Source organism: Triturus cristatus, chromosome 6, assembly GCF_964204655.1.
Source record: "Triturus cristatus chromosome 6, aTriCri1.1, whole genome shotgun sequence".
In the NCBI taxonomy this organism is placed as follows: Eukaryota; Metazoa; Chordata; class Amphibia; order Caudata; family Salamandridae; genus Triturus; species Triturus cristatus.
In genome coordinates, this window is record NC_140589.1 from 1,227,293,265 (window position 1) to 1,227,316,770 (window position 23,506).

Here is a 23,506-nt window from a genome sequence, read left to right on the forward strand (position 1 = left end):
GGCTTGTCCTCAGTGACATTATGAGCCTTGAAAGACTGGAAGTTCTCGGAAGCGTTGAACCCATGGAAGACAGCTATTTCCATTTGAGACCAGGTCCCGTTCTTTACACTTTTGTATGCATTCATGCAGGTTCATAAAAACAATTTACCAAATGCCTCTTGGCCTGTCAGACCACCAGCGGGAACTCTATGCTGGAAATGCACGTTCTGCACCACAGTGCGAGAATCAGCACGTGTCCTATCCAGAGTATCAACTTGGGGATGGGGACGCACCATACTGTGTAATGTAAACCAACCCTCGCAACTACTGATGTATGACAGTGGCATGGACAACAAGTTATCACTTTTATGAATTACTGAGGGCAGTAATGCACAAAACCAACATTTAGGTGTGTTTGACACCTTATGAGCCTGATGCAATATTTGTATGAACCCATTATTCTTATAAGACTTTCGATGCTCTCCTTTGTAAGGGGCCAAGGTAACAAAAATGTGCTCAGGAGGGATCGGTGTTGTACAAACCAAAGAATGTACAGGATACTTCTCATCCAGGAATCAGGATATTCCCAATACAATTATTAGTGTAATCGCAACTACTGACACAAAATCTATTTTACTTTTTGTGGACCAACCCCGCACTGGACGCAGAGGTGCAAATGGTTGTTCTTCTTCAGTAACAGGCAAATCAAATGGATACATTGTAAAGCAGGGAAAAAGAGAATGCAATGAAACTAACTGCAAGGAGCAAGTGTTCCCAGTGTCCGTCTGAGCCTCACTGGTAGACTCCTATTGTTCATCAACGTTGTCGCACTTGAGCACCGGTGGTGGAGCTGCTCAGTCCTAGTTCGCAATGAATCAGATGTTGTCTAGGATACTGTATCCCTATCCAGCGGAGCACGTTCGATCTATCCTGTCCAATGTCCGAACAATGCACCAATCTCACCTTACCCTTAACTAACACTGTTCCATCATCGGGGGCGCAAATTGTACCTAGTGGCTTAAGGCACAGAAGGGTCGGTGAAAAGGGGCTCAGGCACAAAGGGGCTAGTGGGAAAGGTCTCCTCAATTGCTTTGATCTCCGGGGGTGTTGCCGCATTTAGTACTTCATTGGTTTCGGCATCCATCTGGGTCCACGTGAGCTTGGCATCGGAAAAAGGGACGAATCGTGGAACTCTCTCACACTCTGAGTCCCCGATACCATCCCTCACCCACTGGTCATGGGGTAAAGGCAGGGGCACCCTTCGGCAGTGGGAGGAATGAATCCAGTTCTTTTGGCCAGAGACCTTCACAGCTGTGCATGTAGACAGGAGGACCTGGTCCGGCCCCCTCCACCGAGGCTCCTGGCTCCTTTTCCGCTGATAGTTCTTGATGAGGACCCAGTCTCCAGGCCGAATACCATGTCCAGGCCCCTCTGGTACTGCAGGAAGTGTGTCCCTGATCTGTTGGTGAATATAATGCAGAGTTTCAGTTAACTGGTACAGGTAATCAATCAGTTAAGGATACTCAATCTCAGAGAATTTATGAGGTCCTGGGACACCCTAGACCTTCCAATGTACCCAAACACAACCTCATAAGGTGACAATCCTGTCCTAGAATGTGCTGTTGTTCTTGGGGACAAAAAGGCAAATGGCCATTGCAACCCTGTGTTCCCCTGAATCTTTGCCAATTTCAGTTTGAGAGTACCGTTGTACTTCTCAACTAAACCTGCTGACTAGGGGTGATTAACAGCATGGAACTTCTCTCTGATTTGTAGTTCCTCGCAAACTAGCTGGATAACCTTGGCATTGAAGTGACTTCCGTTATCACTCCAGATCAAACAGGCCAAGCCGCAACAAGGAAAGAACTCCTTCAGGAGTATCTTTGCAGTCGTAATGGCTGTATTTTCCATTGTGAGAAAAGCCTCAACCCATTTACTGAATGCACAAACAACCACCAACATATACTTCAAATTATTGACTCTGTCCATTTCTATGAAGTCCATTTGAATGACCTCAAAAGGAAAGCGGGAGGGGCAAAATTACCGGGTGGTGTAGGGGTACCCTTGCCAGGATTGTGCCTTATGCACCCATGCAGTATTTTACCAAATGGGCAGCTGTCTTGGAGATATTGTCATTCTGCCATACAGGGTCCAACAACTTGCAAATATCCTTAGCACTGATGTGAGCTGGGCCATGGGCCATTGTCACTACAGGAAGAACATATGCATCTGGCAACATCCATCTCTGCTTCCCCGACTTATCAATCCAACATCCCTTCTCATTCAAATTTGCTGTACTCTCTTGCCAAACTGCTAATTCCTCCATCGTGGTCTCACTCTGGATTTCTTTAACATGCTCAAGTGTATCCTCAAACATGGAGAACTTGGGTACCCATCTGGCTGGTCCTGCTACAAACATTCTTTACACCATAGTGCGGGCTTACACTGCACTTCACAATCACCAATATCTTAGGGAGCGTCAAAGTGGACAGAAGTCTATATATGAGAGGACAATGCTGAATGCGTGTCCCATGGGAAGAAAGGAACCCTCTCTCTGCCCAGAGCGGCCCAAAATAATGTGCTACCCCGATGGCGGTCATTATAAATATTAACAACCAGTCCCTTGCTCAACTCACAGGCTTCAATAAGGGTGACTAGCTCAGCTGCCTGAGTGGACTGATAGGGAACTTGTGATGTCTCAACTACTGTGTGCAATGTAGTAACTGCATATGCTGCAGTGGTGGTGCCATCTGGTAATTTGAAACATGAGCCATCAACATATAGTTCCCCTTGAGGCTCAGGTAAGGGAACATCAGTCAAGTCTACCAATCCCTTCGTCTCTTCCTCCATCTGAAAATTCCAATCATGCATGTCAATTTTCTCATTCTCAGAAGGGAGGGGTAGTAACGTGGCTGGATTCAGAGTGGCACAGCCTTTGATCGTGATATGCTTTTGGAAGAGCATCAGCTCGTAACCAGTCAGACGTGCACTGCTGAGGTGATTCGTCCTTGTCTTGTTCAAAAGCGTTTCCACAGCATGGGGTACCATGACTGTGAGGTCAGTATCAAATATGAGTTCCCCCTATTGTCATATTGAGACGGCCATGGCCGCGACTGCTCTCAGACAGCTAGGGAGGGCTTGTGCGACAGGGTCAAGCACAGCAGAGAAATAAGCACATGGTCATTGCTTATCCCCAAATTTTTGTGTTAAAACAGAAAGCGCACAACCACCCAACTCATGGGCATACAACATGAAGCACTTATAGTTGGGGGCACCAAGCACTGGAGCCGAGCAAAGCACAGTTTTCAATTGCTCAAAAGACTGCTGAAACTCTGGCGTCCAAGGCAGGGGCTCATGCATATCTTTTATTGTTAGTGCCAGCAGGTGCTTAACCCCTTCGCTGCTAGGCCTTTTCCCCACGTGCTAAGCCTTTTTTGGGCTATTTGGGGTAGTGCGCGCTTAGGCCCCTGTAACTTTTTGACCACATAAGGTATCCACGCCAAATTTGCGTCCTTTTCTTCCAACATCATGGGGTTTCTAAAGGTACCCAGGGTTTGTGGATTACCCTGGAGGGGTCCCAGAAATTAGCCAAAATACAGCAAAATTTTGTTTTTTGGGGGAAAAATTTGAAAAACGGGCTGCAAATGAAAGCGTCTGGGTTTTTCCCTGCAAATGGTATCAAAAAAGGGTTTATGGGGCTGAAATCACTATTTTCCCAGCTTTCAGGGCATGACATACTTTTGTCAGAAAACCAACATTTTTTACACAGTTATGGCATTTTTCTGGGACATAGCCCATTTTTGCTATCTTTTTGTGCTTTCAACCTCCTTCCAGTTAATGGTGGAAATTGGTGTGAAAGCAATAATGGATCCTGAAAAGCTATACATTTTAGAAAAGTAGACAAAATTCTGAAATCAGCAAAGGGTCATTTGTGTAGATCCATCAAGGTTTCTTTATAGAAACTAACAGTTAAATATAGGAAAAAATGAAAATTAGTTGAAAAAAACAGCCTTTTGTGTCAACGTTTTCACCTGTAAATTCATCTAATTATGACAGCTCTTCGAAAGCAATATACCGTTACATCCGCAGGACCTTCCTGGTTGTGGGGACATATAGGACTTGTAGGTTCACCAAGAACCCGACGAATCCAGAGTCAAAATCTGAGCAGCAATTTGCAATGGCTTTTTATTATGCACCGGGTATATAGAAATTATTGTAGGAAAATGTATACATGGAAAAATCGGTATGAAAGACACCTATGTATTTCTTAAATGGGAACAAATTATAGAGTTTAGAAACAGTAGATATTTGCACATTTTCGAAATTGGGAATACTCATACTAGCATGAGAATTATTGGTCCTTTTTCAAAATGACTTATTTTTTACACAATGTCTTTCATTTGGAAAGCAGAAATGCATCAAAAATCAATAGGTAATAACAGTTGCTTTACAAATCTGAATTATCCTAAGTCTCCCAATATAAATGGTACCTCACTTGTGTGGTAAGCATAGAGCCCACGACAGGAAATGGCTCAAAACCCAACGTGAACACACCACATTTTCAAAATGAAAATTTACCCTTTTTCAGCGAAGTGTCTAGCTGTAGTTTTTAAACCCTAGCTCTGCCGGCACCTAAGAAAACCTAGCAAACCTATACATTTTTGAAAACTAGACACCCAGGGAAATCTAGGATGGGGTGACTTGACTGCCTACCACCAGATTCTGTTACCCAGAATCCCTCGCAAACCTAAAAATTGTCAAAAAAACACATTTTCCCCACATTTCTGTGGTGGAAAGTTCTGGAATCTGCGTGGATCCACAAATTTCCACCCACCCCACGTTCCCAAAAGCCTTATGAGAAAAATGGTACCTCACTTGTGTGGTTCGGCCTAGTGCCCGCAACAGGAAACGGCGTAAAATGCAACGTGGTCACACTGCAATTTCGCAGTGACAAATGACCCTTTTTTGGCAAAGTGCCTAGCTGTAGTCTTTGAACCCTAGCTCTGCCGGCACCTAGGGAAACCTAGCAAACCTATACATTTTTGAAACCTAGACACCCAGGGGAATCCAGAATGGGGTGACTTGACTGCCTCCCAGCAGGTTCTGTTTCCCAGAATCCCTTGCAAACCTAAAAAGCTACTAAAAAGAACCCATTTATCCCACATTTCTGTGGTGAAAAGTTCTGGAATCTGCGTGGATCCACAAATTTCCACCCACCCCGCGTTCCCCAAAGTCTTCCGAGAAAAATGGTACCTCACTTGTGTGGGTCGGCCTAGTGCCCGCGACAGGAAACGGCGCAAAACGCAAAGTGGTCACACCTCAATTTTGCAGTGAAAAATTACCCTTTTTTGGCAAAGTGCCTAGCTGTAGTTTTTGAACTCTAGCTCTGCCGGCACCTAGGGAAACCTAGCAAACCTATAATTTTTTTAAAACTAGACACACAGGGGAATCCAGGATGGGGTGACTTGACTGCCTCCCACCAGGTTCTGTTACCCAGAATCCCTTGCAAACCTAAAAACAAAACTTAAAAAACACATTTCCCCACATTTCTGTGGTGGAATGTTCTGGAATCTGCGTGGATCCGCAAATTTCCACCCACCCCGCGTTCCCCAAAGTCTTACAAGAAAAATGGTACCTCACTTGTGTGGGTCGGCCTAGTGCCCGCGACAGGAAACGGCGCAAAACGGAACGTGGTCACTCCTCAATTTTGCAGTGAAAAATGACCCTTTTTTGGCAAAGTGCCTAGCTGTAGTTTTTTAACCCTAGCTCTGCCGGCACCTAGGGATACCTAGCAAACCTATACATTTTTTAAAACTAGACACCCAGGGGAATCCATGATGGGGTGACTTGACTGCCTCCCACCAGGTTCTGTTACCCAGAATCCCTTGCAAACCTGAATGAAAAAAGAAAACAACACATTTTCCCCACATTTCTGTGGTGGAAAGTTCTGGAATCTGCGTGGATCCACAAATTTTCACCCACCCCGCGTTCCCCAAAGTCTTACAAGTAAAATGGTACCTCACTTGTGTGAGTCGGCCTAGTGCCCGCGACAGGAAACGGCGCAAAACGCAACGTGGTCACACCTCAATTTTGCAGTGAAAAATGACCCTTTTTTGGCAAAGTGTCTAGCTGTAGTTTTTTAACCCTAGCTCTGCCGGCACCTAGAGATACCTAGCAAACCTATATATTTTTGAAAACTAGACCCCCAGGGGAATCCAGAATGGGGGACTTGACTGCCTCCCAGCAGGTTCTGTTACCCAGAATCCCTTGCAAACCTAAAAAACAAATTTAAAAAACACATTTTTGGCCCCGTGCTCAGCAGCTATCTAGGGAAACCTATCAAACCCACACATTTCTGAAAACTAGACACCCGGGGGCTTCCAGGGAGGTATGGCTTGTGTAGATCCCCCAACGTTTCCTTACCCAGAATTCCCTGAAACCACAATTTTAGCTGAAAAAAAACTTTTTTTTCACACATTTTTGCGTGGGAAAGTGAGGCATCACCGGGCTCACACAAATTTATCAACCACCCAGCGTTCCCCCACATCTCCCGATAAAAATGGTGCCTCACTTGTGTGGGAGGCACAAGTACCCACGACAGGCAAGGGCCCAAAACGTAGTGAGGCGACATCAAAATTGCCTATCTCAAAACCACCTGGTTTTGCAAGGAGGTCACCTGGGTTTTTGGTCCCGTGCTCACCGGCCATCTAGGGAAACCTACCAAACCCACACATTTCTGAAAACTAGACACCCGGGGGCTTCCAGGGAAGTATGGCTTGTGTGGATCCCCCAACGTTTCCTTACCCAGAATTCCCTGCAAACCTCAATTTTAGCTGAAATAAATCATTTTTTTCACACATTTTTGCGTGGGAAAGTGAGGCATCACCGGGCTCACACAAATTTATCAACCACCCAGCGTTCCCCCACGTCTCCCGATAAAAATGGTGCCTCACTTGTGTGGGAGGCACAAGTACCCGCGACAGGCAAGGGTCCAAAACGTAGTGAGGCGACATCAAAATTGCCTATCTCAAAACCACCTGGTTTTGCAGGGGAGGTCACCTGGGTTTTTGGTCCCGTGCTCACCGGCCATCTAGTGAAACCTACCAAACCCACACATTCCTGAAAACTAGACACCCGGGGGCTTCCAGGAAGGTATTGCTTGCGTGGATCCCCCAAAGTTTCCTTACCCAGAATCCCCTTCAAACCTCAATTTTAGTAAAAATCACTTTTTTCACACATTTTTGTGTGGGAAAGTGTGGCATCACTGGGCTCATACAAATTTCCTACCACCTAGCATTCCCCCAGGTCTCCCAATAAAAATGGTGCCTCACTTGTGTGGGAGGCCCAAGTACCCGTGACAGGCAAGGACACAAAACGCAACATCAACTTTGCCTATCAAAAAATGTTTGGGCCCTTCCCTGTCGCGGGTACTTGTGCCTTCCACACGAGTGAGGCAGCATTTTTATCAGGAGACCCGGGGGATTGCTGGGTGGTGGGAAATTTGTGTGAGCCCGGTGATGCGACAACTTTCCCACACCAAAAATGTGAGAAAAAAATAATTTTTTTCTGCTAAAATTGAGGTTTGCAGGGGATTCTGGGTAAGGAGACATTGGGGGATCCACGCAAGCCATACCTCCCTGGAAGCTCCTGGGTGTCTAGTTTTCAGAAATGTATGGGTTTTGTAGGTTTCCCTAGATGGCCGCCGAGCACGGGGCCAAAACCCCAGGTGACCCCCCTTGCAAAACCAGGTGGTTTTGAGATAGGCAATTTTGATGTCGCCTCACTAGGTTTTGGGCCCTTGCTTGTCGTGGGTACTTGGGCCTCCCACACAAGTGAGGCATCATTTTTATCGGGAGACCTGGGGGAACACTGGGTGGTGGGAAATGTGTGTGAGCCCGGTGATGCCACACTTTCCCACACAAAAATGTGTGAAAAAAGTGGGTTTTTTTAGCAAAAATTGAGGTTTTCAGGGGATTCTGGCTAAGGAAACGTTGGGGGATCCATGCAAGCCATACCTCCCTGGATGCCCCCGGGTGTCTACTTTTCAGAAATGTGTTGGTTTGGTATGTTTCCATAGATGGCCGCCGAGCACGGGGCCAAAAACACAGATGACCCCCCTTGCAAAACCAGATCGTTTTGACATAATTAGTTGTTTATTTCTGCAGCGTGAGAATTTTGGCACAATATTGCAAGGAAAATGTGACAGACATTTTGAGGTTTGCAGGACATTGTGGATAAAATATCTTGTTGGAATTCACAAGAGAGACATCACCATGTAGTTCCATGGGTTTACGACAATATCTACAGTTGGTAGGTTATTCTTAGTTGGAATGTACACCTTGGCAGAGAGACTAAAAAGACAAAGATTCCTGCACAGCCATCTATTCCTCAAACACACATACATACTGGTTGGATTTGGCATGAAGGCGAGGGATGGTTCAGTATATAAAATTTTATTAACAAGAGATTTCACAAAAATGAAATGCACTGTCAATAATTAAATGAACAAAAAACCGAACCAATGACTCGCAGCTCGTGAGCTGTAAAGCCACGGCAAGGCACAAACTGCTTTACAGGCCATTCACACACTTTTCATACGTGATACACACAAGACCATTCACACCACCAGGCACGAAACCAACACATCACAACGTTCACAAAAAGGGACAAGGTACACCCTGCTTCAGAAAGACAAAAAAGACAAATATTACTGCACAGCATTCTAATCCTCAAGCACACACACATACTGGTTGGATTTGGCACGAGGGTGAGTGATGGTTCCGTATATACAATTGTATTTGCAAGTGATTTCACAATAATGAAATGCACTGTTATAATTGAAAGGACGAGAAACTGAACCATTGACTCACAGCTCGTGAGCTGTAAAGTCACGACAAGGCACCAACCTCTTTACAGGCCATTCATACACCTTTCATACGTGTGACACATACAAAACATTCACACCGCCAGCCGTGGGTCCATCACATTACAACACTCAGACCAGCAGGCAGAGCCATTCAAGGGCCCATCACTTTCACACACCCACATTCCTGACACAGCAACTACACAAAATGATGGATTGCGTGGTGTGGCACTCAACTAGCAGTGTGTGTAGTGACCAGCAGCAAGTCACTACTCACACACCGCCAGCCGAGCACCAGTCCACGCACACCGCCAGCCAAGCACCAGTCCTCGCACACCTCCAGCCAAGTGCCAGTCCACGCACACCGCCAGTCAAGCACCAGTCCACGCACACCGCCAGCCAAGCGCCAGTCCACGCACACCGCCAGCCAAGCGCCAGTCCACGCACAATGCCAGCCAAGTACCAATCCACCCACACCGCCAGCCAAGCGCCAGTCCACGCACAACGGCAGCCAAGCACCAATCCACGCACACCACCAGCCAAGCACCAGTCAACGCACCGCCAGACAAGCACCAGTCCACGCACACCGCCAGCCAAGCGCCAGTCCACGCACACCGCCAGCCAAGCGCCAGCCTACACACACCGCCGTCACATTTAGGATTTTTTTATCCAAAAAAAAAACACAAACAAATTGCAAATAGATACAAATTTGCTAACACAAAATCTGAAACTAAATACATTGCACTAATGCCAACCTTGAAACAGAATACAAAATGTTAAACAATACAGACCAGGCAGTTCACTTTACCACTCATGGATGCTCCCAAAAATTATTTTGCGTGTGGTACGCTCTAAAACAAGCAGGCACACACAGCCCAGGGTTAGAAGGACACTCGGGGCAGAAAAGACGAGTCTCCTTCCGCAAACCTCTTCGCCAACAGACTCTACATCTGCTAGTGGGAAAGTCTTTTGAAGCTGTGGGAGGAATGTAATCAGGAAAGTGGCGATCTTTCGATCGAGCCACATCCTCCACCACTCCAACTCCAGGAACACTTGCCTGTTCCACAACAACAAGGCTGCCTATCACAGAGTGCTGAAACTGAACAAATGTCAACTTTGATGCAGGAGAACACTCCTTGAACACAACAAAAGGAATGAAAGTTGCTAAGTTGAAGAGATTGTTGGCCAACTTCTTATACCAAACATAAGCCTTACGAAAAGCAGTGTAAGGTTCCAACCTCTGACCTATTCTGTCAACACCACCCATGTGCTTATTGTAGTCTACAATTCACACAGGTTTGCGCACTTCAGCAACCTGACCCCAAACAGGCACAGGTGAAGTACTCTCATCATGGATGGTAGTCACCATGTACACATCCTTCCTGTCCACAAATTTCACAGCTAGTACTTCATCACTACGCAAGGAACTGCACTGTCCCCTCTGAAGTTTTTTGCAAACAAGCTCTTTTGGATAACCTTTACGGTTAGAGCGGATTGTGCCACATGCATAAGTGTCCACTTTAAACAATTCCTTAAACAATTGCACAGCAGTGTAGAAGTTATCAAGATACAAATGGTGGCCTCTGTTAAACAGTCTTCTAGCAAGATCCCACATAATTTTCTCTGAAACTCCAAAAGTGGACAGACAACCAGGGGGGTCAATAGCGGAATCTCTACCAGTGTACACATGGAAATTAAAAACATATCCTGTCCTACTCTCAGACAACATATACAGCTTAATTCCATAGCGTGCCCTCTTGCTAGGGATGTACTGCCTAAAAAACAAACGGCCCTTGAACAAGACGAAAGACTCATCAATAGATATTTCTTTCCCAGGAGTATAGATCTCTAAAAATCGATCTACAAAGTGATCAAGAACAGGCCGAATCTTAAAAAGACGGTCACAGTCAGGGTGAATACATGGCAACGCCAAAGAATTATCAACAAAATGCAGCATACGTAGCAAAAGTAAATACCGATCACGAATCATAACTGCAGGAAATATGGCTGTTGCCATCAAGGGACTGGTAGACCAATATGAAGCCAGGGACGGCTTTCTTATCAAACCCATCAATAAAGTCAAACCCAAAAACTTCTTAATCTCTTCCAGATTTGTGGGAGTCCACCGGGTAGCTCTAGAGTGGGGCCTAAGTTTGTCACTGTTGTCCCTCAAAAACTGTTCAGCATACAAATTAGTCTGCTCAACAATCACACCCAAAAATATATCATCCATAAACAACTGAAAAAAATGTATAGGCAAAAAATGTTCACAATCCACTCTACACCCTGCATCACCGCTAAAGGCAGGCAACACCGGCTGCACCATGTTTGGATCAACCCAGAGTCCAGTACTTTCAGTAGGAAGCCTAGCAGCCTCAGGCTGCAATCCAGATGCCTCTTGCACCATCAGCACAGCAGTATCCTCCTCTAAAACAGGCACTTCATCTACACTGAGAGTACCTTCATCCACACCAAAAGTAGCTTCATCTGCACTGAGAGACGCTTCATCATCCGATGATTCCATGTTGAGAGAAAACTCACTGCCTGAATCTTCCCCTCCCTCCTCTCCCTCAGACGCACTGTCAGTCTCAGAGGAAGATTCAAGAAGCATACCAACCACCTACTGAGCAGTCATTCTACGGCTAGCCATAATGCTTACTAATAATGGTAACTTGTCAAACAAGTCAACAACAACAAACACTTTGTAAGATAAGTAATAAACAAAATGCACCTTTATCAGAAATAACTATATACTCCAGAAGCAGCTAAACTCACCACCACCTACTCTGCACAGACACAGTATGGATCAAGAATATCCCACTAAAAAAGAAAGAGAAAAGAAAATTACACATAAGACAATGCAAAACACATAGCAAAGAATTTCATGCTCAAAACACTAACTAAATATGCTGCCATTATGACACCACTTACAACAGAATTCATTCATACATTACAATATTACTCATTTGGAGTAAATGCAACGCAAAACTGCAGAACAACCACTGTCGAAACCCCAAACAGGAATCAAAAGCTTTACACTAGATTAAAAAGGAGAAAAAAACATTACAATCACATATGCTAATAATGCACCACTCCACACACAATCCACCAGCCAAGCTAAGGGGTAGGTGGGCCTAAGAGTATAAATTAAATATTCACCCCTGTAAAAGGGGAATAACCCTTGCCCTGGAGGCCACTCCCCAAAACCAAAATTTAAAAAAAACGGTGTCTAGTGGCTTCTGCCCCCCTTGGGGGCAGATGGGCCTATAAACATACTGCTATTCTGCCACTCAAAGAGGGCAGAAATGGCCACAATCATCCTCCCATAAAGGGGAGCGACCCATGTCCAAGGGGCCGCTCACCAACATTTAAAAAAACCCTGGTGGCCTAGTGGCCCTACAAAAAAACAAATCAGACGATCTGCCCCTCAGGGTGGCAGAAACTGGCAAATTAATGCTCCCCAAAGGGGAGCAACCCTTGCCCAAGGGGCCGCTCCCCACAAACAAATCCCTGGTGGTCTAGTGGGCCCAATTTAAAAAAAAACATGGTGAGATCTGCCCACCAGACACAGCCACAAACATTGCCCCCAAAGGAGAGCGACCCTTGACCAAGGGGTCACTCTCCACAATTAAATCCCTGGTGGTCTAGTGGGCTCATATTAACAAAATGGCGAAATATGCCCCCCATGGGGCCAGACAGTCACAAACAATGCCCCCAAGGGGGAGCGACCCTTGCCCAAGGGGCCACTCCCCACAAATAAATCCCTGGTGGCCTAGTGGACATACAAAAAAAGAAAAATCAGACGATCTGTCCACACAGGGGGACAGAAAAGGCCAAATTAATGCTCCCCAAAGGGGAGCGACCCTTGCCCAAGGGGCCACTCCCCACAAACAAATCCCTGGTGGTCTAGTGGGCCTAATTTGTTTTTAAAAACATGGCGATCTGGCACCCTGGGGGCCAGACACAGCCACAAATATTGACCCCAAGGAAGAGTGACCCTTGCCCAAGGGGTCACTCTCCACAAATAACTCCCTGGTGGCCTAGTGGGCCCTACATAAAAAAAATCAAAATCTGCCCCCCCCTTTGGGGCAGACAGCCAAACACATAGCTCCCAAAGGGGAGTGACCCTTGCCCAAGGGGCCACTCCCCACTAAACACTCCCTGGTGGTCCATTGGGCAGTTTTTGTTATATATACAAAATCTGCCCCCCCCAGGGGGGCAGACAAAACCTAAATTATTACCCCCATAAGAGGAGCGACCCTTGCCTAAGGGGCCGCTCCCCCAAACAAAACTAAAACACATACACATTAAAAAAATGGGCCCCCAAAGGGGAGTGACCCTTGCCCAAGGGGCCGCTCCCCACCAGCTAAACCCTGGTGGTCCAGTGGGCTGTTTTCAAAGTATATAAATTAAAATCTGCCCCCCCACGGGGGGAGAGAAATCCAAAATGTATATGCCCCATAAGAGGCGCGACCCTTGCCTAAGGGGCCGCTCCCCAAAACAACACAAATCACGCCACATTTAAAAAAAAAAAAATCCCTGGTGCTAGTGGGCATTCCTGCTACACGATCGCACAGCAGGAATGCGCAAAAGAGGTATCGGGGGAAAGGAAAACCCTTTCCTTTCCCCCGATGCCTCTTTTGGTTAAATCCCCCCCCCTCCCCAGCCCCAAAACGTACCCGTTTGTTCCCCGGCGCGCTGGAAGCAAATGGCTTCCTGCGCGTCGGAGAACAAAGGGAAACCTCCAATGACGTCAGCGCGCCTCACGCGCTGACATCATTGATGACGCAGAGGGGGGGCGGCGGGGGGCAGGGGAAGGGCTTCCCCTGCCTTCCCCAGTAAAAATACCTTGATATGCCACCCACGGGGGGAGCGCCAGCGCTTCCCCTGTGGGTGGGTGTCATGACGAGCTGGACTCGTCATGAGCATACGGCCACTGTGTGCCATGACGAGTCCAGCTCATCGTGAGCACCGAAGGGGTTAACAAACAGTGAGTATCCAGGTATCTGCTGCCTGCAATAGGAAGTGATACCTGTGAAAGGGCGCACATCTTTCTGAGTTTGCAGAACAGGCATTTTCACAATGATACTGATGCTTTCAGGTGTCAATCTTCTACCCTCCTTCGACAGTAGGTGACCTCCTGTCAACAATACTGGCATTTGGAAAGAGATAACTTATGACCATAATCAGATAAATGGAGCAGCAGTTTAACCGTACTGTCTCTACAACCCTGTTCTGTGTCTGAGGCGATGAGCAGGTCGTCAACATATTGGAGTAATACATTACCTATGGGAAGTGACAAAGAATCCAATTGACTTTTCAACACCTGACTATAGATACGCAGACTCTCTGTATAGCCTTGAGGAGTGCGGCAGAATCTAAAGCTCCTGACAACTAGGGTGAACCCGAACAGATACCTGCTGTCAGGATGAATTGGGATACTGAAAAAGGCATTTTTTAAGTCAATGACACTAAAGAATTTAGCAGAAGAAGGAATCATCGTCAATAGAGTCATAATGTTGGGGACCAATGGAAACTGGGGAATCACTATTTTGTTAACTTCGCGCAAATCGATCACAAAGCAATAAACATCTTCATGATACACAGAGGGACCCGAAGGCATTCGTTTGAGGATCGAAAGAATGGGACTGTTACAAACATTAACAGTTGTCTCCTCAACCACTCCTTTCTCAATCAAGTCATGCACTATTTTTATCAGAGCACGCTCACCTGCCTCTGATATATTATACTGAGGAATGCGAGGTAAAATAGCACCTTCCTTGACTTCTATCGAAACAGGGGATGTCGGCAACAAACCCACATCTGTGTCGCTCGTTGCCCACAGTGTGGGTGGCACATCGCTAAATTCAGCAGGGAGAGGCGCATCTTTAGACAGGCACTGCGTAGCACACACAACATTCGGACCCATTGTCATGTAGACACTCTCCTGGGCGCAACATATAGTGGCATGCAATTTCTTCAATGGATCCAGACCCATCAAATTCTCTCCACAATTAAACGTCAACAGAAATGGCGAATCCACTGTAAAGGGACCAATAGTCAATGCAAGAGGTTTGGAAATGGGGCTCACAACCAGTACACCAGAAAATCATTATTATGGCCAGACAGAGGACCAAGAAACGAGAAATAGAACTGTTTGTCGCATCTGCACTAACCATACGGCCCTTCTTGGTCTACAGGTATCAAAACTGGTCCCTCACCCTGTCCTCTGCTGTCCTAATTGTAAGACATCCCTGTCGCCTCATCCGTATCATAGTTATCGTGGTAGTGCTGTTTGCCCCGAGGATCGTCAAAGTAGTTCTGCTCAGTACGACCCTGTGATGTCTCAGCTGTCTGAGCCCTGTCCTGGCCACCATCTCCATGACCCCGTCCACGAGAACCCCGTCCCCTAGGGGCCGCCCCCTGTTGCAAAAGCACCAGACACTCGCTGCTCCAGTGTCCCTCCTCCTTACAATATGCACACTGATTCGGCCCTACCAGTGTAGTATTCCTGCTAGTCTTTTCCTTATCCTCATTTTCCTTGTGCTCGTAGTATTGCGCCATGTTCAAGATAACAGAAGGAGAAGAAGTGGACCAGGTGCTCTCAGAAGCCTGTTATTGAGTTGCGATCTCGGGGAGCAAATTTGAAACAAACCTACTGACAAACAAACGCATACCACCCTCAATCAACAAGTCCTGTCCACTATAATCCAAAAACACACTTTCAAACCAGGTGAAAAAATCAGACACACTCTCATCTTTCTTCTGACGAAAGGCCAATAGCATTGGGGAGGGGATGTGGTCCGTCGGCTAGACTGCCGACTTTGGTGCTGGAAACCAGGGTTCAAGCCTCGGGGTCGCGTCTAGATCCTGTGATTCTGGGCAAATCACTTAATCTCCCCGTGCCTGAATGTGTAATGTAAATATGGTGCTCGTGTAAATCGCTCCAATACCTTTGGGTCGAGTTCGCGCTATATAAATATGCACACAAAAAAGTGATAAAATGGCCAGGTAGAACAAGTATCTCTGCTTTAGGATTCTCACCAGGCTTCCTGTCCTGGTCCCATACCTTAATTTGATCCCAGGTACAACCCAATTCGACAACGTGATCCTGTGTATGTACCTGCCTCCAAATATTAACGGGCACCAGCAAACCAAAGAACATTTCAATATCCGCAAGCGTCATCATCCTTGATGAAGCGGCCTCAGTCAATTCCTTATAATATGCAGTAGGATTTTTCCTAGGGGCAAGTAACTGAGTCTTAAGGTCCAAGACTTTGCTCCTTTTCCACGGGGTATAAACCCACTGATCTTGGAAACGGGCCACCACCCCTGGTCTAATAACGACATCATGCTGATCCCGTTGCTCTGGTATTGCAGGGTGGTGTATGGGATGCACTCTCCTCATCGGGTACTGGGACACTGGAGTGAGACTCTTCTCCAGTAGCCTTACCCGATAAGCGACCAATGTTGCAACATTACCAAAGACATGAGCAGGTTCTATATCAGTAACATACACATGGTCCCTAATATTGTATATGATCAGCGGTGCTGTACCCTTAAAAAGTTGCTCCCAAAGACCGATCAGAGTAGTCGACATGTGTTTAAGGGCATGTTTCTGTACGAAAGGCTCATAATCCTTCATTACACTCCACACATCTTCCACACTGTGAATGGGGTTACGAGCCCACTGTGCTGCCTGATTAGCCACCACCTTTTTCTCTGCATCTCCCACATCAGATCGGACCAATGTCCACCCCATGCGCTTTTTAAGTTTCATCCATTCTCTATCGTCAGGGCAGCTCATCGGTGTCTCACTACTCAGTGATATCGGGAAATGGAGGAACACAGTGGAGATGACAACAGAGGGAGCAGGCACTAATGTCATTGTCGGTTGTGTCATGGGTATAAGGGCTGGAGAGACAGACACCTAAGCAATAGGCGTTGTAGGGGTACTAACATTGACAGTTGCCACAGACAGCGAAGACAAAGAAAAAACAGGAAGTGCAGTGGCCAAGGCAGTCTGATCAACGGTAACAGAAGCACGGACACCTAAGCAATAGGCGTTGTAGGGGTACTAACATTCACAGTTGCCACAGACAGCGAAGACAAAGAAAAAACAGGAAGTGCAGTGGCCAAGGCAGTCTGATCAACGGTAACAGAAGCAGAAACAGCAGACAAAAGAACCTGGTAGCTGGGCCTGTTGCGGAAGGGAGGGATATATCCTCTGCGGGCATACAGAGGTGGGGGTCGAGCATCTAGCAGTTCCTCTACAAAAGTGTCATTTTCATCTTGGGTGACATATGATTTATCAGTATTCAGTCGAAACCTCCTATCTGCACGTTCAATTCCTATCTCCTGCATCTCTCTATCATGCGCTACAGCTTTCTGCCTCAATGTTTGCGTCCTCCCCTTCCGGGCCTCTTTCTCAACTTTCATTTACCTCTGTTTAGCCTCTTTTTGCCATGTTCTGAGGGAATCAAATATCGACTCCCTACTCCTTTTCGCAAACAACTTCTCCTGTAAAAAAATAATTTTTTGTTCATCAAAGGTGCCCATCAAAGACCACTGTAACTCGGCATTATCCCTCGTATATTTTTTGCAATAACGTACTAAACATAATAGGGCCAATGCCATGTTTTACATACATTTCAAAATTCGGAGTGCCCTCCGAAGGCGCTGGCTGACTCTCTTCCAGTCGAGCAGCAGCAGAACAACAATGACAACAAGAAACCCAAAATTGACTACACCCGGGACTTTTTCATAAATATTCCAAATTTGTTATGTTGCCCGGCAAAGTGTTCACAGACACTTTGTGCCAAAGGCGATTTGCAAACCGCACCAAGTCCAAATGTGGTCCTCAAACCGCACCAAATCCAAACCAAAATGGTACCATATTCACAAAGAACCAAAACAAACTCACCTGGTGCACACAGGTCAAACAAATGTATTCTCCACTGCCGACTCTTCGGACCAAACGGTCAGATCCAAGAGTTTCGATGTTCAGGACCCCAGTCGGGATGATCGCTGGGCGAGGCACCGACCGGTCAGACAGACGGGGCAGCTGAAAGTTCAGGACTCTCTCATGCAGGGATCCCTGGTCTGCCTGTCTGACCTGACGTGGCCCTGAATTCCTCACCCCTCCGGGGCCGAGGATGGGTCACCCGATGAAGTCTCTGTTCGGGCACCAACTGAAGGAAGTGACCCGATCAGAGCCACCCGGGTCACCTCTCAGCCTTTCATACAAATGAAGAGTCGGTCAGACAGTAGAGAATACAAACAAAGTAAGCTTTATTTCGGATACACTCGAGTGGAGTCCAGTCTGACCAGCCTCCTTGGATTGCTGCAGAGGGACTGACTTCAGCAAGCATGGTGATACGATACAATAAGTACAGTTCAAAACCAATAAAGACCCGCACTTACTGGAAATTTCCAGTTGGTAGCTGGTGAACAAAGTAGATACAGAAGGATTGGTTTCGATCCTGAAACCGGGCACATACTATCTCAGCGCCAAGGTCACTATTGCTGGCACCCGCCGCTCTAAGGGTGGGAGCACGCCTATCGAGTGGGAAAGGTATGTACAGTGTATTCATTAGTACAGCGAAGCTCAGCCTTGGAGAAAAAAAAACAATTGCAGCTGCTTTCAGCTGGGGCAGAACATGAGAGAGACAGAAGTTAAGTTTGATCATGACTCAAAATGGCGGCTGGAAAGAAAATGGTGCAGTGAATGCTAACTTAAGACATACAATGCATGGATAACTTAGCTAAAACATTTTTATTCCAACACCACTGTACCGTGGGAGGGTGAAACTTATGCAGCGCCTCCCACAGGAGTGTAAAATGGTTGTTGCAACCGATAGGGTAAATAGGAGACAAAGCTCCCTGGGCAATCAGATAGCCCTATTTTTTTCATTTATTGTAACGTGGGATTCCCACGGGTGTCCCAAGGACCATCCATTCAGATATGCCTAACATTTTAACCTCTTCAAGCCCAACCCGAACACCTCTTAAAATGCGTATTTTTCAAAAACGGCTGAACAGATTTACATCAAGTCAAGTCAACTTAAGCTTTATTCGACAATAAATGTCATAAAAGCATTTCACAATAAAACCATATACCACAAATTTTAAAAAAGATCAGTACAATAAAATATTTGTTAAAAATAGGTTAAGAACATTATAAACAATAAATAAAAATAAAAGAAGGCCCAGCAGTAGTGGATGTGGCGCGTTGGTAAGATTTGCAGGGGCCTACAATCGCCATTTAGCTTTAAGGAGCTTGGTTCTGATTTCAATCAAATCACAAAAAGCACGGTTTCTGAGTAAATTTCCAACTTTTTGTAAATTTTATGTAATTCCATTCAGCACTTTTTCTGTAATGGGGAGCAAAATCTCCTATGCGTATTGACATGTGAAATCAATGTTTGGGGACAACCCCTTTTCTTGCCAACCACTTGGCAGATCAACACAATATTTTTCAGGAAGGAGCTGAGGTGGCCATCCATTTTTTGGGAAAGTTCCATGCAGATTCGTCAATCTGCCAAAGTTATTCCCAAAACACAAAAACGCTCTTCCCATAGAAACTCTGATTTAACTATTGCTACACAGAGGTGACTGCCGCTGCGCAATATATTTCTTAACCTAGGATTACAAAGACAATAATGTTACTCACATAGATATTGACTGGATTAACAGTGCACTTAGACTACAAACTGACGTATTTTGACTCTCTCATGGCAGTGTCCCCATGGAATTGGGGTAAATTAAATGTATGATTAAAAACTATTTTCACAATAGTTGTGTAATCTAATGAACTAAGATTAAACACAAGCATTCAAGAAGAAACCTATTCTTTAATCTGCAAAAGGCTTCATCATATGTTTCCATGACGATTGCTACATCATTCACATGTCAAATATGTTGATGGCTTGTCTCATTCTCTGGCCCAGGGACCTAGCCAGACACCTGGCTCAGTTCTAGCTCGACTGTCCCAATAAATTTGCTGACTTGTCCCCTTTTACTAAATTCTGGATGCTGTACCCAGATGGGTGAGGGTACCTGGGCAGGTGTGATTTCCTGCCAATCTGAGGGCAGTCAGGGCTACTGCCAGTCTTTGCAGAGCCGGGAGCGCTCCCTCCTGGCACAGAGCAAAAGCAAAAAGAGTAAAATGTGGTAGAGAGAGGAAAGAAGCAAAAAAGTGAAAAGAATGGGCAAAAATGTTAAAGAGAGAAAACCAGACAGAAACAAGTGTCACTCGACATTGTGCCATACATGTGGATGGCTACTACTAATAAGTCTGAAAGTGTGATTCACTATTGCAATTGTATCTTAGGTGGTCACTACTTCAACAAGGTTCAAAGTCAATAGTAAGGATAATTTTCACTAATCAGAAGTAGCTCCGAGTACAGAAAAGGTTGTATACGCCAGTCATAGTGGCCAGATTAAAAGTGCACAGTACAGACTACAAGCTGACATCTTTGTGTTCTCTTATAGCAGTGTCCACAGAGCATTGGGGTAAGTTCATGTTTAAAAAACTATTTTAAATCCAGTTGTGTAATCTAATGTACTAAAATGAAACACAAGCATTCCAGAAGAACCCTATTTTGTAATCTACAAAAGACTTTATCATAGTTTTCCATGACGTTTGCTACATCTTTTACATGTCATTTCTTTTGGTGGTTTGCCTCACCTGCCCTTAATGCCTCGCTAGACCCGTAGGCCATTTCTGGCTGGACTCTCCCTATGACTTTGCTGGCTTGCCCACCTCCACCAAATACCAGTTTAGCTGTGCCAAGGTGGGTGAGGGTGACTGGGCAGGTTTGATTTCCTGCCAGTTGCAGGGCAGTGATGGCTGCAGACAGCCCAGCCTCTGCTGAGCAGGGAGCTCTCCCGCCTGGCCAGAGGGTGTGTAGCTGCCGAGCAGGGCAGTGCCATGAAGGGTTTGTTTGTTGGCCTGCTGCGCCTTTACAGTGCGTGTTCAGTTGAAGCAGGGAGGGGACGGCGGTGAAGGAGGAGGAGGGCGGGAGGCAGGATAAAACCGACCTGTTGCACCCAGCCAGGCAGCCATATTGCAGCCAGAGGGGAGGAGAGCCCGCAGCGCGCGCAGGAGCAGCAGGAGGAGGGGTCCTGCCGAGGGACCAGCGGGCGCGAGACACCGGGTGAGCAGCCGCGCCGGGGGCTTCGCTTCACCTCACGACCACCAGGGAGGGGAGGGCCCCGCAGGAGAAGCCGGGATGCGTTCGCAACACATAGGAAGTTGCTTTTCCCTCCTTTCTCTCCGCACTTGTTCCGCCAGACAACAGGTGTTCTGCGGATTACCAGCTCGTGGGATGGATTCTGCCTGGAGGACGGAGGACGGGGGAGGGGGAGGGATTCGCCTGGAGAGGAGCTGGCGCTGCTGCACCTGTGCCCGGTGTCCCCGGGACCCGTGTGCTCTCCGGCCGGCTGCTGCCCCTCCCTGGGATGGGCCGGGGAGCGAGGTCTGGCTGAGATTTGTTGGAACTCAGCGCTTTCTTGTGAAGACATTTTTTTTGTAATGTTTTTAGTTTTCCGTTTATGTGTTGTTCGTGTGTATTGGGGGTCCCCAGGTGTACCTGGGTGCGGTGGCATTTGTTTGTGGTCGCCTGGGAGTGGTGCGCAGTGCCCTGCTGTGTGTGTGTGTGTCTCACCGCGCCGGCTCCCAGAGCAGGACACGTAATTCTCCCTGCGCGCGCAGGGTCGTCGGACCTCGGACCATTGACATTGGCCGCCCGGGGGTCATTGCCATACTCCGGGATGGCATAAGACAGAAGGGGGCACAAAGTTCGAACAGGGGACAGAGCGCACTGTTTGTGAAAGGTCACGCTGAAATGTTAGCACACCACCCACTTTTTCCGAGCAGCTACCGGAAAATTCTTTAAAGAAATATGCGTGTGTATTCAGTGAAACTGAAAAACCTGTCCTTGCCACACGAGTTCTCTCCGAGTTATAGCGCTGGGACATATTTTCTCTTGTGCGTTTACACTGAACAGGCAACAACTTTCTACTATTCTGCAAAAGATGAAATGCTTGTTTATTTATCTATTTCCATGGAGTGTACAAATAGCTTGTATATTGTGGGTCCAAATTATGCTGTATGTCCCAATTCAATCTTTCTTCGATGGATACCTTATTCAAGAGTCTAGCAATGAGTGTTCACTACCTAAGTGGCAGGGAAGACATAGCCTCAGCGAATGCTGCTTCTTTCCTAAAGTAGTGTAGTGGTGTGCCACCTTATGTTACCCCATGCAAGGTGTCAGTAGTGTTACCACGTGACTTGACACCCTTTCACTGGGACAATTTATCCAGCAATGGACGTTTGGTGAATAATCAATTCGTTCTGGGAACAGGTGCTTCTTTCCGCTGTATAGCTCACGTGTTACTGTCACCCCTGAAACTAAAGACACATTCAGGGCCACTGGAATTATACGGCAAGGGAAGACCAAATTATGCGGAAGGGTTGATTAAATTATGCAGCAAAAGAAGGCAAATAATGCAGCATATCTTGTGATGGTATTTCTTTACTATTTTGTGATTTTTTTTTCACTTCTTAACTGCTCCTGGGTATGCGTTTATCCTCATTAGTTCCAGTTTAACACCAAGCAACAGAAGGGTGATCAGTCTGCCTTTGCGATGGGCCTTCCACTGCGCAGCAATGTGTGTCGCTGCATTTTAAGTAACTTCTAATCCGTTAGAGCTAGAATCAATTGGTTTCATTATAATCTCCAGATAATGTAGCAGGTGATGGATAGTGTGGCAAATGCAGCAAATCAATAATCATTAGGAAAAAACTGCAGGTGCCAAATCGTCTAATTCCAGTGGCTCTCCACAAATGTAAACTGAAAGCTCGTGACATTAAAGGTCATCTTCCCAGTGGCTATGAGCCCTCATGTGAGGAACTCATTACGTTTTGGGATTTTCTTTGCATCCTGGTGCATCTAGTCCCTCATTTGTAATAGGAAATATAAAATTACTAGTGCCAGAATGTACTGGGAGAAAACTAGACTGACTGAACTATTCAAAGATGATATAACGATTTATTTCTGTGAACTCACAGTATACTTGCTTTTCACCTATATGCGTGGCCTGGTTAGCAGGTTCGAGTTGGCGTGGTCCTTGAGGTACCCCAACTCCAGGTGCGGCCCAGGTACGCATTGTGTGGCTCGACCCTCCCTCCCTCCCACTCACTGCTGGGTCTCTGCCAGTAGACACTGGCTCAGCAGCAGGGTAGGAACTTCCTTTTCTTAAGTTGAATGCTGTGCCCAGGTACCACCCTTTCACGTTTTAACTCTTGACTGGTAGATAGGCAGCAGCAAGGCAAGACCCATTCCTTCTGCCTGAGACTAGGCATTATTTAGCATTTAGTGTTTTATTTCACGTCACGTGGATCCTTTTAGTGAATGGATAATTCATTCATTTGTCTATTTTTAAATAAACTATTTGTTTGTGGGGCGTTTTTGGCCATGCTGTTGGACACAGGTTTCATTTTGTAATGCTGCATGTGGTTTTTGGTATTTCTTCTCTGTTGTATGATATGTCTGTTTGATTTGACCCTCTGCAACTGAGCTCTAATTGGAGTCTGGATGGATGTTTTTTGGTGGGCAGCTCAGCAAGGCACATTGTGAGATTTCAACTACTTTCATCGCTTGA

At 46.3% G+C, this 23,506-nt stretch overlaps 1 protein-coding gene across 1 annotated transcript in view; it reads left to right on the forward strand.

The window, feature by feature from the left end:
- Positions 1-20,900: 20,900 nt before the first annotated feature.
- Positions 20,901-23,506, forward strand: part of EZR (ezrin) — a 151,418-nt gene continuing 148,812 nt past the window's right edge. The window contains exon 1 of the mRNA XM_085612150.1: positions 20,901-20,997. The gene's annotated coding sequence lies outside the window, so the exon portion shown is untranslated. The remainder of the gene's footprint in view (positions 20,998-23,506) is intronic.